The sequence below is a fragment of the Neopsephotus bourkii genome, unplaced genomic scaffold (assembly GCF_033783945.1).
Source record: "Neopsephotus bourkii isolate Nb327-2 ecotype Australia unplaced genomic scaffold, CSIRO-AGI_Nbou_v1 NB_741, whole genome shotgun sequence".
Classification (NCBI taxonomy): domain Eukaryota; kingdom Metazoa; phylum Chordata; class Aves; order Psittaciformes; family Psittacidae; genus Neopsephotus; species Neopsephotus bourkii.
In genome coordinates this window covers 1,166,213-1,184,112 of record NW_026901239.1, presented here as the reverse complement: position 1 = coordinate 1,184,112, position 17,900 = coordinate 1,166,213, and the positions used below count along the sequence as shown (strand labels likewise).

At 36.9% G+C, this 17,900-nt stretch overlaps 2 long non-coding RNA genes across 4 annotated transcripts in view; one reads left to right on the top strand and one right to left on the bottom strand.

Annotated features, from left to right (window-relative positions):
- Positions 1–13,291, top strand: part of LOC133212844 (uncharacterized) — a 45,349-nt gene extending 32,058 nt beyond the window's left edge. Inside the window, exons 3-4 of one of the 2 annotated variants that reach the window (XR_009725626.1) lie at positions 9,914–9,978; positions 13,023–13,291. This is a non-coding gene — a long non-coding RNA (uncharacterized LOC133212844). Of the gene's footprint in view, positions 1–9,892; positions 9,979–13,022 lie in introns of both variants that reach the window. The other variant, XR_009725627.1, reaches the window with a different exon arrangement.
- A 1,685-nt stretch (positions 13,292–14,976) lies between these two features.
- On the bottom strand, positions 14,977–17,493 carry LOC133212843 (uncharacterized). Of its 2 annotated transcripts, XR_009725625.1 has the most exons (4): positions 17,375–17,493; positions 15,939–16,166; positions 15,179–15,309; positions 14,977–15,089 (listed from the first exon to the last, which is right to left on the bottom strand). It is a non-coding gene; the product is annotated as an uncharacterized LOC133212843 (long non-coding RNA). The 2 variants fall into 2 exon arrangements; XR_009725624.1 differs by having other exon boundaries at positions 15,083–15,309.
- Between the last annotated feature and the right edge of the window lie 407 nt (positions 17,494–17,900).

Here is a 17,900-nt window from a genome sequence, read left to right as displayed (position 1 = left end):
CTTCCTCCTTCAGGTACTTCAAATAAAATAATTAAATTAAAAATCCAGTTACAGAGAGAAGCTCTCTTCCTCTCAGAAAGCTCTTTAAAAGACCTACCAACTTTTCTCTCCTATCTGGATAGCTTTAAATCTTTTCCTTTGACTGAACAAAATCCCACCAAAAAACTCCAGCCTGTTCACGAGTGTTTAAAAGAGCCTTTGCTAAGCCAGAATATCTTACATGAGTCTTTTTTTATCGGCTCTGAATATTATTTAGATAGCCTCTCTTTTGGCTGCATTTTTCTCTAATGAAAGTTCACATTATGTTGGGTTAACTTGGATAGTTCATACTTGACAATGTTCACCCTGCCAATACTGCTGAGCTGGGAAGTTTTGGTTACTATGTGAAAGCAGCATTCTAGAATGAAATTATTATACTATTATGCCTTTTTTTGTAAAATAGTAAAATACCGGCAAAAATATCAGGGGCTTTGCAGAAAAAAGTAATGCTTGCACAAGTGTTAATGGAGACAATACTTTAATGGACAATTAAAAAAAAATAACCAAGAAAGCAATATAGCTGCACCGTTTGGGAAATATACTAGTACTTAGTTACAAAACCCTATCCTAAGGAAGAAATAAATCATTCTATTTGGGATAAAAAAATCTAGTAGTTTTCACATGCTTGGTTCAACTCAGGTTAATCTTTTTAGCAAGATGTGTTATTTTTCAGACACCAAGAGTATTGTAGCTATGTCATAAGCCATGTTACCTTAGCAATTATGTTACAGAATGGTAGGATGTACTTCCCTGAGGTTTTGAAGAAAACCTTCTCAGCAAGGCATCCACAATGGGGAAAAAATACTCAATACCGGAGTCACAGGTAGTGACACTCCAGTGTGAACTGTGGCTCATCTGTTTGCCTCAGCCTTTAAAGTAAGTACCCATCTTCAGAGCTAAATCAATTCCCTATGAAATGCATAAACACCTACTTCTGAAGTCCTGAATGCAAAGGCACAATATTTATGGCTCTGGTTTTGAGATCTCAAACCTACCATGGAGGCTGCAGGCAGCAGCACAGCAGGTCTCTGAGACATTTTCAGTGACAAGGCACTGCTCTGTGGCTCCGGCTCCCATTAGCTTTGTGAAAGGGAAGGAAAAGGCACTTGTTGCATTTACACCAATTTATATCAATACAAAGATGGCTTTTTAAGTGATCTCGGATACTGTATTGTGTCCCCTGAGGTACTGAAAACACAGCAATAGCTCTGACTGAAAGTGTGGATTTCTGAAGAAAAGTGTTTAGAGAAAGGAAGTAAAATTACTTCAAAACCAGCTTGATATTTGGGGTTTCTCATCTTTGTTTGCTCTGCTTTTGCATGTTCTGGAGCCCATACTCGAAGTTAATGCTTGTGTTAACAGTTTGAATCCCTTTACAGAAAAACTGAGTTTCCATCAATGTTCACTTCCTTCCAGTCTCACTGTTACATGGTCAAGGTCAGCCCTTGTCCTCGTCCCCATTTAGGTTTGTATTATCCAGTGAGTGTCATTTCATATTTTTCACTGTGCAGTGCAGTATCACATATCCTTACTGTCAACTTTTCTCTCTCATCATTGTTGGGCTTGGCTCCCACAGGTTATGTTTCTGAAATGAAGCCTTCAGCATTTCCCTGACTTTAAGCTGGGACTACTCAGAGGAGCTTTCTAAGGAGCTCTGAAGCTAATATTATGTCTGGGTAACTGTATGTATGCTTTCTGATCTGAATGTCCTCTAAATTTGGTTTGCCACTGCTTGATTCTGTCCCTCTGTAATTTCTAGTTAATTTTTAGTCCTAGTGCATGCACCAGCCATGAGGTGCACAAGGTTCTATAAGACCCAGAGGAGGGATGCTGGCTTTTGTTGCATACAGAAACTCTGATCTGGGTTTTTCCTGTTTGGCTTTGCAAAAACTGTCGTGGAAAACTTCATGATAGGAAACTAGGTCTGAATTACAGGCGTATACTCAAGTGAGCCTGATTCACTTTATTTTCACTATTTTAGGGTCATCCCCCCCATCTGCGTTTTGTGTTGAGGATAAGCAGTCTTCACTTTAAAGGCATGAAATAATGATTACTGAGCTGCTTAACAGAGGATGCCTTTCTGTAGGGTTTTTAGATCAAATATGAACAATTGCCAAAATGACACAACATTTCTAATAAATAATATTTAAGTTCCAAGTGCTGTGACTATTATTTTTGTTTTAATAATGGACTTTTAATCTGTTAGCAAATAAATCACAGATTCACTCTAGAATTCCTCTTTCACTCATTTTAACTGCAGGTTGCAGACATGTAAAAACAATTGGCAGTAAATTATAGGTAAAAGATGACTCACAACCAGTTTACATGTGCAAGGTAGAGTCAAACTCAGATTTTGTGTCAGAACATGGCAGATGTTATCCTAAGAAATCCTTTGCCAATCTTGGCATGCTTAGTATGCGTGTATATACTATGAGTCTATACTTATATACTCATACATAAGTATACAACCATATGGAAGGGTATATATGTGACTTGCACACCGGTAACAGAAATAGGCACATGTGCAGCTCCTTAGTAGTGTCAGGTAAGCTGGCAGCATAGTGTTCCCCATGAAAATACTGGTCAAGGTGAAAACACTGCCCAGAGACTGGCATGCTTGGGAGGTACCTTCTCATACTAGGGGATTTTGTTTATTGTATACGTGGGAATCAATAAGCATTTCAGAAGGCAAGGAGAATTGTTTTTTTCAAAGGACTGTGTTTTCTAAACAAAATAAACAAATGCAGGATCACTGCAGCTTGTTGACATGCAGTTGGACCTTGCAATGCACAGGTGTGCAAATGCATCTGCACGATTCCACCGATTCTCCAAGCCAGCTATGAGACAGCACCACTTCAGAAGCTGTGCAACTCTGGCAACATATACTTGATCTAGATGTACTCTGCATTTACTGTCAAGAGGAAAGGGAAACCTACTGATCATTTTTAAAGAGAATATACCCTGGTTTTTCTTTTCAAGGAAAACGTTGTATGAAAAAAAAAGCCACTGATTATTTTTGTTAGTCACATTGTAAGAGCAGCTCCTAACAGTGGATCTCTTGCTGCTGTCATTAAGGGAAGACAAATGTAAGTATGAACACTGTTATGCTATGACTCAGCAGCACCATTCAGGAAAAACTCACAAGACCTATGTAAATGTTCTAGTGTCATTTAGTTCATTTCATCAAATAGTGGAAATTCAGATACGTAACAGTACTCACAGCGAACATATTTGGTAAAACACAGCTACAGCCTGTTCAAAATGTTTTAAGAAGTTAAACACACAAAGGGTATATAAAAGGGCATATACTTAAATGGGTACATAATTTAGATCTAAGAACATGCAGCTGTACAGATTTTGGAATGCTTGTTAAACTGCTTCTTTCTCTGTTAATTAAAAGTTTATATTGCCAGTTGTGTCCCCATTTCATTAAAGTGCTTTAGCGATTGGAGCCTCTCCATGAACATGAACAAATAAATATAATGTTTATTGTTTGCATATAAAAATCTGTGCCTATATATATTGCACATATATATCTATTAAAAATATATTTTGGTAAGATAATTCTTTGCTTAGTAATCTGCCACCAAATACTAATCTATTGAAATACAGTTGTTTCTGGCATGTTTCTGCTCATAAACTGCTTTCTTATACAATCTCCATAGTATAGGTGGAGGATTATCTATACAGATATAAGGCTTCACAGGTATTTTAGAACTGAAATGTGTTCAAAACATTTTTGAAGTGTACATAATTTGTATATCACGATTATAAGTAATTTTCTTGTTTTCCTACAGAATATTGAAGAAAAAAGGTAGACTTACAATAACAAACCCCTGTGTTATACAAAAACTCTGTAGGCTTCAGGACGCATCTTTCCAGCTACGCTGCTAAAAGTATGATAGCTATGAGTCTGGTTTATGTTTAGCAAAACACACTAAGAGATCTAGACTTTTCTGCAGTGTGTGTGATTTGTGTTTCATATTCAAAAAAGTTGCTGAGCAGAGGTTTATGGTGCATTGTGCTTCACAGGTGATGAAAAAAGGTGATCAAAAGATGATATTTATTGTAACGTGATGTTGTTTATGAATACTAGACCTCTCATCTCATTTTGTGTGTGTGTGGTTTGTTGGTTTGTTTGTTTTTTTTCCCCCAGCTGTCTCAAATAGAAGATAAAGAGATGGGCTTGTGCTGGGAGTTAGTGGAGAAATCAGAACAGTGATACCATGGATATGTACTGAGGTATTAGATAAAAACATGCTGTATACTTAGGTCTGTCCTTGTAGTTAAGTTTCTCCAATGGTGCTAGACCAGCCTATGTAAACACTCTGACCCTGATGCCATGTTATCTGCTTTACAATTAGTATTTTTTTGAATGCTTTTAGAATTTATTAAAAAAAAAAAAAAAGGTATAATAACATCTTCCTGCACTTACAGAATTCATTACCAATGTGAGGGATTGTAGTTTCAGTGGTTACAACACTGTTTACAATTCAAAAGCTGAATTAAGGAGGTCTCTGTCAAAATATGTGGAATATGATCTGAACAGCACAGTGGCACCTCCTCAGACTTAATAGAAGACACTTTACATGGTTACCTTAAATACAATGACATAGAGGTTATCGAGGAAATTTTGTTTCTCTGGTGAAATTCACCTTCTGCATTTAAAACTTTAAACTGAGGATTTTGCCATTTCCAGGGAGTTCTTTGACCAAGTAAGTAATTTATTGCTTGGGTCTTCCAAAAACTGAAATCACCAGGATTTTTCATTAGTGGAATCCATAGAATCATAGAATAGTTAGGGTTGGAAAGGACCTTAAGATCATCAAGTTCCAACTCCCCCCGCCACGGGCAGGGACACCTCACAATAAACCATATCACCCAAGGCTTTGTCCAAATTACCATCTGATTTTCTTTCTCTCAAAATTTCTTCATAAAACCAACAGACTAATTTAAGGCAAAAGATCAATCTCAGTTTCACTTCAAGAAAAATGTTGCAATTTTGCTAGCTGAGTATAACAAAGTCTGGTTCTGTCCTAATATATTCAGACATGCATATAGAATTGTGATTCTGGGAGTTGGACATACGTAATCAAGACCAGAGCTTGCTTCCATATATTTTGAGATAGTTTCCAAAAGTAAGTCAGGGATTTTCCATCTGCTTGCTATTACTGAACACAGAATCCTGTCCCTCTAGGCTTTGGTCTATCAGCTGTGTTTGCATTTTATTTAATTGCATCCTGAAAGGCTCAGTTACCTTAACGTTGACTGAGGTGTGTCTGTATAGGTAAGTGGGAGATAAAAGACGTCCTTTGTTTTGCTGTTTTAGCCCTAATGTGCTCAGAACATTGTTGAACATGCTAAGTCAGATATTGTGGCATGGACAAAAGTAAAATTGCCTGAAAAATTCAGAAATCTTTAAACAGTAAAACATACATTTCCCCATATAAGAATTTGAGAAAATACTTCAAAATTGACAAAAAACATATCCATTTGTTGGAAAAGTTACAACCCACTCCTTTTAATTTCACGTTGTATTAAAAACAATTTTCCTCCCTTTTCCAGTGTCCATCAACAGTCTCCTATTGCATCCCAAGCCCTGTTCTCACACTTCAAGTAGAATCTTGCCCTATTCCCAACCACGAAGGTGGCACCTGGGCTGCAGGTATGTGGTAATAAGAGTGTCAGAAGACTGAAATAAAGGGCTTCCTGAAGGAACTAAAATACAGGTTTCGAAGTAGCTGTGGGAGTAATTTTAACAGGATGAGGAAATCGGTGGGAGAAAACCAAGAAATTTTCTATTGTGGAGGCATTTTTGCTCTCACACTGCTTTCTCAAATTTCCTCAAATCATACCTTTCATAAGAAAGAGTGGGGAGGTGTATTTTTACAAGGATTAGGTATTTAGAAAACTGAGTCCACTTAAAAATGTGATTAGGCAGTTCCAGTAGCATAGCTGTTTCAGATGGCTCTACAAATAATTCCTTTTCTTCGCATATGTTCCCCATGTTCTGTTTTCCTTTTTCACTGACTTTGATGTAAAAAGTTTTGATCAGCTCCACAGTTCTCATTACAATTAAACTTCCCATGATTTTTTTGTACAAAAAAAAAAAAAAACCAAACAAAAAATCAGAGATCATCACAAATTCAACGTAGAAATCATAAAAAAACCTCCACAAGCTAGCCCAAGTTTCCACAAGGGTTTTGGCTGAAGAAAGCACCGAAAAAAAAAAAGCTTTGTTTATGAGAAACTTATAATCTTCTGGGACCCGAGATTCCTTTTACATGTACTGTACCTTGGTTTACGCATTTCTTCACAATTAATGTTGAGAAATGTTTATGTAAAGTATTAACATAATTACTGTCTTCTTATAAAAATGGCGCTTTTTAATTATATAGTTTGTGAGACAGACTTTTAATAATAACTGGAAAGGCCTTGGAAAAGACTTTAATGACAATCTGGGCTGTCAGGAAGTATTGTCTATCTCTGACTGACTTGTGTCACATCTGTTTAGTTACACACTCTTTGAAGGGCTCCTTCAGGATGTCTAAGTCATGTTAAGATTTTGGGTTTAGTTTATCCTCCCAGAAAATAAGATTCACTAAATATTTTTAGTATTAAAATCTATTCTAAAAATGCAATTCCGTTGAAAATAGCTGTATGGTAAACTACATAGAGAAAATACCAGCTATGGTGTTTTATATGGTGGTCTACCATAAATAGTCTTCCTCTGCCAATAGAGGTATTTTAGTTTGCAGGTAAACCAGCTCCAATGAAACATTTATTTGCCAGCACATCTGCAGAAGAATTTTGGGGAAAAACAAATTCATTCACAAATTTTGAAGGGGAAAAAAATGCATCTAGCACTCATGGAAACGAGCCACAAAAATGACTTAGAAGTTTATTTCCAGGATCTTTCTGACCTCGCATTTTTCTTTGAAATTATACAACATTGTCCAAGACTTTAATTAGGCTCTTCCATAATTTTGTGTGGCTCCTATCATCTTTAGTGCAGTCTGTGTCCATGAAGACAATGGCATGATTTCATTTGAATTTAATCGGTATTTTTTAATATTTTATCTTTTCTCTGTAAATATGCCAGAGATAACCTCCTAGTAAATGGAATTTTTTAAATTAATTTCTGTTTGTCTCAGATTCATTGCTTGAATTCAGTTGCATGAGAAGTCATTGGCTAACACTGGTGAAGTATTAGTATATGAACTTGCAGCTACTGTAGGGTATACCTTAGGACCTCTGTGTGTATATTTAATAGCAGAAGGGTAGGCAATTTAACTGGTTCTAAGACAGAAAAGAGAACATTCCTAGAACAGAGGAAGACTGAACAGAAGTGGTATCCATTATCATTAATTTAATGTCAGACTTAAGTGACAGATTTTAATGACAAGATTTTAATGAATTTAATGACAAAGTAACTTCAGTAGATTGTGATGTCTCCTTCCAAATACTCCGGTCTCACTTATTTATTTTCAAAAAACTCACAGATCCACAACAGACTAATTCTTGAGATGAAGATAACTGGCTGGGTTCCCATACCTGCTTTTTGTTCACATCTGCTGTTCACTGTGTGGGTTTACGATTTTAGTTCCTTTGGGGTTCTAATTTGGGAAAACAGAACAGGGCCATGAACAAGGGTTACAGTCCTCCAGTACAGAGGAAAATAAGCTTTTTTTTTCTTTAAAACATATATGCAGTAGGTTTGTTCCAAACTTCCAGAGGCATTTATTTTTGAAGTCTAATAAACATGTACCCACAGGACACTGGGACTAAACTGGCTAAACACCTGAGCTTTTCTTATGCTTTGTAAGTGTCAAAAGCCCCTTTAATGTTCTTCTCCCTTCATTTAACTCCTGATTTGTTTCTGCCTTCGACCACTTTTACATCTGTTTCTCCATCTGCCATTGCTCTTTACAGCAGCAAAAGCTGTTGGATAACTTTAAATGCCGTGCAGAAATCTGACGAACTGAAAGCGGATCAAAACTTGGGTGCTAGCTGCTGTAGCATCTCAGCAAATATGATTGTTTCTGATTTCAGTAAAGGCCACATGCTGTGTATTAGCTCACCAGCGCTGGCCTCAGAACTTGCCTGGACTAGTCTTGGCCGAAGTTCATTTCAGCTTGTTTCCAGCTGCGATAGCAATTGTCTGTCTGTCAGAAGGCTGTTACCTACCTTGTTTAAGCTTATCTCTGTGCATACCTAATGTGGTTAAGGTCTAGCAAACCTGCACAGTCCCTGCATAACAAGCAAAACAACTTTTGTGATAACTGGGGCTGTGGGAGGTTGTGGTGTGTCTTTAGCAGCTAAGGGATGAGGATTGTGAAGCTGTAGCTGGGATCCAGTGGAGAAAAAAGTACAAATGAGCAGACTGCCTTAAGAAAACATGAAATAAAAGCCCTGGCCAGATCCAAGACTGAAGACAAAGAAAACCCCACCATGAATGCCACACTCCTCGAAGTGAAGCCCTCAGGATGGTACTAACAAGCTGACATACTACCTTCCCTTCCAAGTTGGTTGATGGGCACTGTGGACCCAGAGGGACACCCCCAAAGATAAGCGTACCACTGAATAAAAGGGGTAGATACTAGAAAGCAAATGCATTCCTACAGAATTTTAAAGATATTATTAATGAGGTATTCATTTGGCCTGTGAATGTTAGAAGCACTGTAGCTGAGTTAATAGAAAATGCTCATTGCTTTTTGACTTAATTGTCAAGACCTTAGGGTTGTGGTAAGTACTAGGCTCCACATAAAATTCATGTTCCCTTTCATCCATAATAAGATTTTTTAAGTGTAAAACAGACTTTGGAGGCATGATTGAATTGCCTGATCATAAGATGTCTAGTGCCATTTGAGATCACTTGCTGAATCTGAGACATCCACTGTAGAACACTGACATGATCCTCAAAGTGGATTCATGCACCACCAGAACTTGATGGGGAAGCCAGATGGGATACCCAATGGCATTAGGCACCTCTGTCTCAGGAGCTGCACTGCACTCTACGACATATTATGAAAAGGCACAATCAGGAAAGTAAAGAAGGGGCCTGGGTCTTGCAAAGAAAGATTTTACACAGATGTTTAACTTCCCATAGCCCTTGATGCAGTGCACATTTCGCTGGGGAGGTTTACAAAGTATGGCACCAGCCACCAGTTTTCTGGATCCAGCTCTCCAGAGCTGGCCGAAGATCAAGGGATTGTGCAAGGGAAAGTGGACTGGAGGAAAAAAACGCAGACCTGAGTTTCTCTCTCGTCAGGTCACTGAAATGCTTTCAGGGAAATACAAGAAACCCTTTTTTCTTTCTTTTCTTACTTTTCCTTTCCCTTTCCTTTACCCTTTCCTTTTCTCTTTCTTTTTTTCCTTTTCCTTTTGCTTTCCCTTTCCTTTTCCCTTTCCCTTTTCCTCTCCTTTTCCTTTTCCCTTTCCCATTCCCTCTCCCTTTCCCTATTCCTTCTTTGAATGATGAGAAATTATGGAATTTATGGGGCTGGGGGTGTGAACTGGTGCATCTGAGGCCAGTACAAATACCAGTAGTTGTAAATTTAAGAAAATTCATATTATCTGTCCTACAGTTGCAGTGGGGTGGCAAGGAAATCTTTAACAATGGTATCTCAGATTTAATGTGAATTATGCACCTCTGCTATGTTTTCTTTAGTTCCTATCATTATGGCTATTAAAGCATTCTGGAACTATTATATTCCAAATTAACTATGCACAACTCTATTTTAATATTAAGCAATATCTATGTTTAGCTGGGGAAATGTATTCCTAGATCATGCACAATCCCAGTGTTCACATTGCTGGTGTGTGTCTGTTTCAATACATGCTCCTCTGTCAGATGTTTTCCTTCCTTGCCCAGGATCCAGCCAGCACTGGTGTCAGCCAGTGCACTCAGCCTGCACAGCCAGCAGAGCGATGTACAAGGTACGTGCACAGGGGAGATGTCCCTCCTCAGCTCCTGCTCCTGCCAGCTTCCTTGCAGCAGATCAGCCGAAGGGCATAACTGTGTCTCCCTGCTTTGTTCCTGTCTGCACACAGGTAACAGGCTCTGGATCACAGGACTTTTAACAACTGTGGGTCAATAAATTTTATACAGTACATGCCATGACAGTTAGAGAGATACCGAGTGTGTCTATCTTCTCTAAGGGCTGCCTATACAATGCCCCTTGGTGATTAACAACCACTGTAATGTCCCCTGTCAGGGGTTTTACCGCTTTGACTTCGAGCACTTTGACCTTCAAACAATTCTGTACAAAAGGTTCAGAACAGAGTTAGCTCTTTCAAAGGGTGAATCATTGTCTGTTTTGTTTTGTTCTGGAGAAGAATTAGAGTGTCTTTTTCCCTCCTTAATGCCTTTCATTCCTGAAAGAAGATTGTGCAGCCATTTAAGCACTAGTTTATCAGTGCACAGATGGAACAAGGAGTTATATGCTCCTCAGAGGAAGCTTCAACATAAGGAAAACAACTTCAGTTGCTGGACACGTTTTTTTTCTGCATAGCAGCTGTATTTTTGTTTCTCTTCACATATTATTTATTTATTTATTCATTCATTCATTTATTAGAAACAGGGCTAATTCAAGGAGTCCTGGCAAAACTTTAAAGTAGCTCAGAAATGGGGAAAAAGAAAACAAAAAATCAAAGTTAGGAAAGAGATGAAAAAATTTCTGTTATTTTCCTATAGCCAGAATAAAATAACCAGAAAACCCTTTGGGCAATTCATCAAGAGAGGAAAGACAAAAAGCTTTGTCTTTTGAGAAGTATATTCATGACTCAACAATAAAAGTCATGCTGGGCTACAATATTGTATGAAGACACTAGGAAATCTCATCTTGGTCTTCTGCTGCCCTAGTCAGTCATATTATACTGCTGAGTGAAGGATATTTGTGATTTGCACCTTCAGGTTATATTTTCTTCCAGCATAAACATTGTTTTCCCTGAGAACTTTGAAATGCCTTTTTAAAACACTATATTCAGTTTAATCTCTCCCATCTATATAGCTGGAGATATATATATATTTTTCCATATCCATATCCATATCCATATATATAATCTCCCTGGAAGTATATATCTCTGAAATTTATACTCAAGCATTCTGTGAATTTTAATGTAGCAATTTAGAAAGCAGATTTCTGTAACTGAAAAAAAATATAAATCATATTCTTCCTAAAGTGGTTGAAAAGTCCATGAATAAAAAGTTTCTGTGGACAACTTGACACAGTTTGCAACCTACGGTTCAAAGAAAGTTAGTCCTTTGCTTCCACTATTTTACTTGAAGAACAATAAGTAGCTTAGGTAGATGGGAATATGGACAGTAGTTCACATACTTGCAAAAACAAAATTGAAGGTCAACAATTTTCCAGTCTCAAGTTGGGAGTGGTTCACTAGTAAGGGGCAGATGACAGAAGAGAAGCAACAGGCTTCTATTAATCCTTTCCCAATTTCATAGTTGCTACCAGACACTCTTCTTCATATATAAAATTAAGAAATTATAGTATTTCATGCTGATCATTTGCTTTTAACAAAACAAAGGCTGACATGTGTTGGCTGTTGTTAGCATCATATTATGCCCATGACAAGGGAAGGGAGTGACTTTGCATGTCAGAGTTAGCAATGCACTCAACTTAGATATACACTGTAAGTTGTCAGAGCACTAGTAGAACAGTAATGGCAATTTTCCAGTACAAAATGCAGTTGTTTTCAAGCATTTAATCTGCTCAAACAGTTTTGCATATATTCACAGAGAAAACTCTGCTTCTGTTTTATAATCTACCTGAAGTGATTTACCAAAAATGTATGCCAATATATTGTCATCCTATAAACAGCTCATACTGTGGTGAGGGTTTTGTAACATACACGAACCTGCTGATTTTTTAACACCTGTGTACAATAAATAATGAATGAAACATCTTACACTGAAATATAATGCAGAGAAGTCATTGAGTATAAAAATTAAATGTTAACCAGATGTTTTTAGGTTTTAAAGGGCTGCCAGACAACACCACTATAGTACAAAGACACTGTCAGGGCATCTGTTCTACACACAGGGTCCCAGCTGCACATGTGATATACCTTTCTGTAAGCAATTCAGAATTGCCATAAATTCTATGCTAATAAGTTTCTCTAAGGCTTCAGAAGGACTTCGGCAATGATTAGATTTCTGAAAAAAAACCAAGATTTACTTACTGACAAGGTCTAATATACAACATATGCAAGAAGTTAAATTTATAGTGAATGGTCACTCTTAAAAACATTTCATATTTCATTGCCTTGGTCACCAGGCTGTCACATTACTTGTACATAATTTATTTTTAGTAGAATAAGTACTGTAATAATTGTGTCTGCTGATGGAAGATGAGGCTAGACAGTAACCCCTTTGGTACAGAACATAGAGCAGGAAAATAATAAAAAAACAAAAATTGTTTAGCTTTTGAAACAGGATTTCTGTAACAGTGGACAAGTTGTCTGTGTGTCTTATTTTAAGCACCTCTGGCACTGCTTAAATATTATACTTGGTGGGACATAAAGTCTTAAAGTTGATAGATTGAAGCCAATACAAAATAATATAAAGCTGCTCATATTCCTCCTCCTATTTTTTGGGGTTTGTTTGGGGGTTCTTGTTTGGTTGGTTTTGATTTTTTTTTTTTTTTTTTTGTGTAAAAACTCTACTCCTGTTTGTTCTTTTAGCTTAAAGATTTATCTGTGGAATCTTCTGTGTTCTTCTAAATTATTCTGTTTAGGGACCTTTCAGGCATCAACCACTACAAAGAGAACCATCAGCAGGCAAGAAACATCAGTCCTTCATCTGAAACAAAAGATTCTGAATCTCTTGAAGAACAAGTTTTAAACTTACATTGTTTCATCAGGAAAACCATAACAAAAATAGATTGATTTTAAGAGTGTACCAAAGGGAATTTTAATTCAGAAAGTACACAGACCAATAGCAAATAAGGTTCTTTTTTTCCCCACAGGGCACTGCTTCATCTGCTGCATTGTTACGCTAGATAGCTTATTGCTCATGTGAACTGGAAAGGAAAAGAGCAGAAATAGTGCAACAGGGGACAATATGAATTAAGGATGAAGAACAAGACGGATTATTGTTGAAGCATGCTGGTCATCATGAGGGGTATCCTGGCTTAGGGCATTTCCAGAGCACATAGTTGAGGGTTTGTGTGAGTCATCAACCTTGTAACAAGCTGCTGAAGAAACTTCTTATTTAGGGGCCAGTATTTGTTGTGTATGCTTCCTTTGGATTATGTAGATTTTCTCTCTTCATTTTTCTACATCCTGCCAGCCCTTCAGCAGCAGCATTTAACTCATGGCAAAGAAAATGAGGTCCCCAGGAGGACTTTGGTAATTGTTAAGTGCCCGCGTGGCCTACATTTTGCACATAGACCTAATTCCCTAAGTCCCACCCACATTTCCCAGTTCCTAAACTTTTCATAGGAGTTGTCCTTACTGTTAAAGTTGTATAGCTCATCTTTCAGGAAAGAGGTTTTATTTCATTTGACCAAGTAGTAGAACATAGTGTCCCTTTGTGTAATGCCATAAAGTATAATAAAAAACTGTTTCTAACCAAACAAGAAAACCAACTATGCTTATTAGTAAACTTTGTTACTAGTTATAAAAAAAAGACAAAATAAATCTGATACCTTTACAGGGAAGGGGAATTTGTGAAAGCTAAAGCAAAAAGATTTGGTAACGACCTTTTAATGAGCAGCAGCCAATATCCTCAAATTGAAAAGGAAGCAAAAAGATAAAAAAGGGAAAGATGATACAGCCTAGTCACAGCCTACTGCTGGAATGACAATATCACTTTTTGAAATACTGTTAAAGGCAGAAAGAAAGACAACAAAGAGCAGTAATTAAATATTTACCATCTGAACCTTGTAAAGGGCTCGGCCAGACAACAGCTGTGACTGCCCTCATGTCTTGCTTCAGGAAGAGCCAGGTTCCTTGGAAGCACATCGTAATTCTGCTTTGTAAGGCTGCAGTGTTTAAGGGTCAAAAGAATAGGAGAGGCACAGAACTGCATTTATTGGTATTGTTGAAAGGTTAATGGGAAAAAGAAAGCCAGTCAGATATGCCATAGGGCCAAAAAAAAAGCATGGGCTGAACCCCCACCCCCCCCCAACCGTACATAACACCAAGACAGACCAAAACACTTAGAAGAAAATTTTAACAGTTAAACTCGTTATGAGCCTGATTACAGAGACACTTGTCCAGCGCTAATACGGAGGATCAGCCAACCATAACTATTCAGTAACCACCATCTTGTTGCAAACATTATTTTAATTAGGATTGCCAAGTGCTTTTAAAAAATCTTGTAAGTAGCGACCTTCTATGAATTTTTTTACATTAGCAGATTTCATGTACAGTGTGGAGCTCCATTCCACAAGATGCTAAGCATCTTTTATTTGTATGAAGCCCAAAAGACTAGAAATATTCACAAGTGGATGCTTAGATCTGTGAAAACCTAGTTGGTTTATTAGCTAGATAGGTAGATAGACAGACATATAATGCATGTAAGTATGTAAGATGGGCATAGACATCTTGATACAAAATTAATAACTGAAAATCCCATGTCTTTCTTGCCAGACCTATCAAGACATCCACTGTTTGTTGACACCCAGATACTTAAGAGTAATGTGTTGTAAGTATCTCAAGGTCTGTTTGCAGATATGCCAAAAATGCAAAAGCTTTTTAAAATGTTTACCAGCTTTGTGTCAGTTCTTAGGTCCAATACTTGGATATTCTCCATTTATATCTGCCATACTCATATATCAGTTATGTGAACTGTTACAGTTAATGCAGATTTCCACTCAGTTACTTCTGGGAACAACTGTAAACTGTTGGCATTTTGTTGGATTTTTCTTTAGGCTGTATCAACAAAGTGATGAGGTCTGCACCATGAAGACAATGTTCATTGTCACTCCAGCTGTGCCTGTTCTCCTCTGTATGGAGTAGGGACGTGCTCTTTGGATACAAACATCAATAAGGCCAAGCAGGACTGAGGTGGTAAGATTGTTCAGGTGAATCTTTGGTAAAGAACAAAGTTACAGTTTTCAGGTCTTTGAAAAACTCATTAATATAAACTACCAAAAAACGCTAACACATCCTGCTTTACCATAACACGTGCAAAGTGATGGACTAATGTTCAGAAGAAATTTTGAGTTTAAAATTCTGGCTGGAGGGGCATTACTCTTGCAGTACATTTGTCAAAACACGAACTTTCATGCCAGGTTTCTGGTATATTTCCTGCAAATAAAATCCCAAATTAATTATAACATCATTATGTTGATGGCAGAAATATATATGCTATTTCAAGAACTGGCTATAAAATTGATACTTAAAGACATATTAAGAAAAATAAAGGGGCCAATTGTTATTAATTCATAATGCTATGAACATATGAAATGTATGATGAAACAAACTTTGTCTCAGTTTTCATGTAATCCTATTATTTAAAACTAGATTATCAAGCTGAGACTAAGCACAAGCTGGCACGCAGCCTAACTGATTTCTTAGGGTCATTAAGGAGTATTCTTCTTAAGAAAAGGCTTGTTATTATTTGAAGATAATAATCAATTTGTGTGCATAAATGAGGCCAAAATATTGTTGAAATGTACTGAGAAGTTTTATCATATACTGAATCAGTAACTTTTCCTGTTTTTTTCAAGAGTCACTGGGATATTGTAGTAAATATGAAAGTATGAAGTGCAGACTATACATTGTGAAGATTTTTTGTTTATAAAGCAACACAACAATCTTCGTTAATGTAGTGAAAAACCAATTCCAGAAGTTCTCAAAGCAGTTTGTACCACTGCCATATGGAATTGCATGATTGGATGAAAACCAGATAAAAGCAGAGATCTAATTTTCCTTACCAGGGTTTTCAGGTTTGTCATGGGTTTGGGGGATCTTTGCAGGTGAATTTTTGTCTGTTCTTCTGCAGTATCTCAGCCTTTACACTCACAAGTAGGGAGTAACAGAAGAAATGTTATGGTTGTATATGAGTACCAGTATATTAAAATTCTGGATGAACACTGGGTAGTGTGCCAGGAGTCAACAAACACTGTTTTTTCCTATCTTTTATATTGATGTATTACATGATGCTTATAGAAAAAAAAACCTAACAAACAGAACAACAAGTGCTATATAAACATGGCACAAATAAGACTGAATGGGGAGGAAGGGGAAGGAAAAAGAAAGGGGAATTAAAGGGGAAAGGGAAAAGAAAGGGGCTTGGTTCCCAGTAGAACATTTCCATCTGGGAATATCGAGGTCAGGACAGGAACATAGCTGTAATTATTCCGTCCTACATGCAAATGCCATAGCTGCTGTAAAGTTCTCAGCTGTTTATAATTAGTTGATTACAGTTCCTTACCAAACATGCCACAGATATGCACCAAAACTTAGGATTTCTCTGCATCCTGAATGTATTGCAGTATTCTGTACACCACACTGGACAATAATCTGACAAAAGGTCACTTTGCTCTAATTTAGACCACCTCCTGAAATGCTGTCAAATGAAATTGTGAGAAGGATGATAAGTAACTGACACAAAAACATTTTACTTACAGTTATGAGATCTGGAAATAGAAACAAAAATTAATCCAATTTGTGACAAAGCTAAGATTTTAATCTTACGGAAGGACCTCCTTAGGGCCACATATAAATGCTATTACAATACTTTTGAAAGGAGCAGATGGCATTTTTTTTCTAGAGGGTGATCTGCATGTGGATGAAGTGCAGTGTTATTAATGGTCCTAAAACCATTTGCAAATAATTTAAACACAGGTATTAGCATATCTCAAACTTGGCAAATGCCCTCCTTTGCAGGAAATTGAATTCTGGAAATATGCTTTCCTTTGTACTAGGCATAATGCTGTAATTAATGAATTGCTTGGTCAGTTCAACTGAATGTTCAGGTAATGTCAAACTGCTGAAAAGTCAGCTAATGCAGAAAACTCATGATTTTAAGGGTATTGCACATTTCTACATTGCTCATTTTTGAGAGTTTCGTTTATTACATAAATAATGGATGCTAAATTACAAAGCTGATAATGAAAAACCGTAAAAATATAGCACTATGACCCTAACTTTGATATTTTTCATCCCTTTTTTATATAACTTTTATGTAACTTTGACACACTAATTGGGATGAAAATATCAATAACTGATATTTTTCATCCCAATTAGTATAAAGTTATTATCCAATAATTTTATACTGGATATTAATTGTAATGTTGGTACTATTTAAGGTGTCAGACAGTGATCAGCAATTAAAGTATAATTGACATTAAGAACTGGACATACTTACAACAAGTATTTGTTTTCCTTGCATTGAGAGTAGCTGTACACTATCATTGTTCCATTCCTGATGTTCCAGGTGAGCAGTAGAGGAGCAGAGTCAGTCCCTGAAATGTCATTCACAGAACTGTTAAAGGAGAAATACATACTTGAATTAAGCTTTTCATTTTCAAAAGGTATCTATTTATTTATTTTCTTAAAAGACTGACGCCACCTTACCATTGTTTGGGGGGGGGTTGTCCATGTGCAGGTCAAAACTGTCTAGATGAAGTTGCTTATAGGTATCTTTTTTCTTCTCCCCTGACTTTAATACTTAATCTCTAAACCTCCTGGAGGACTGGTAGAAATCAATTAAGTGGGTAACACTGGAACTTTACTCCTCCTTTTCCACCTAATTAACCGTTGTTTTTTTTCCTAACTCTTAGGAACTTTAACTGTCACAGTATGTCAGTTACTGATCTTCCTCTCTGGTATTTTTTGCCTCTCCCCATTTTATTTTTTAATATATAACTTATTTCTAGCAAAAAAAAATCTAA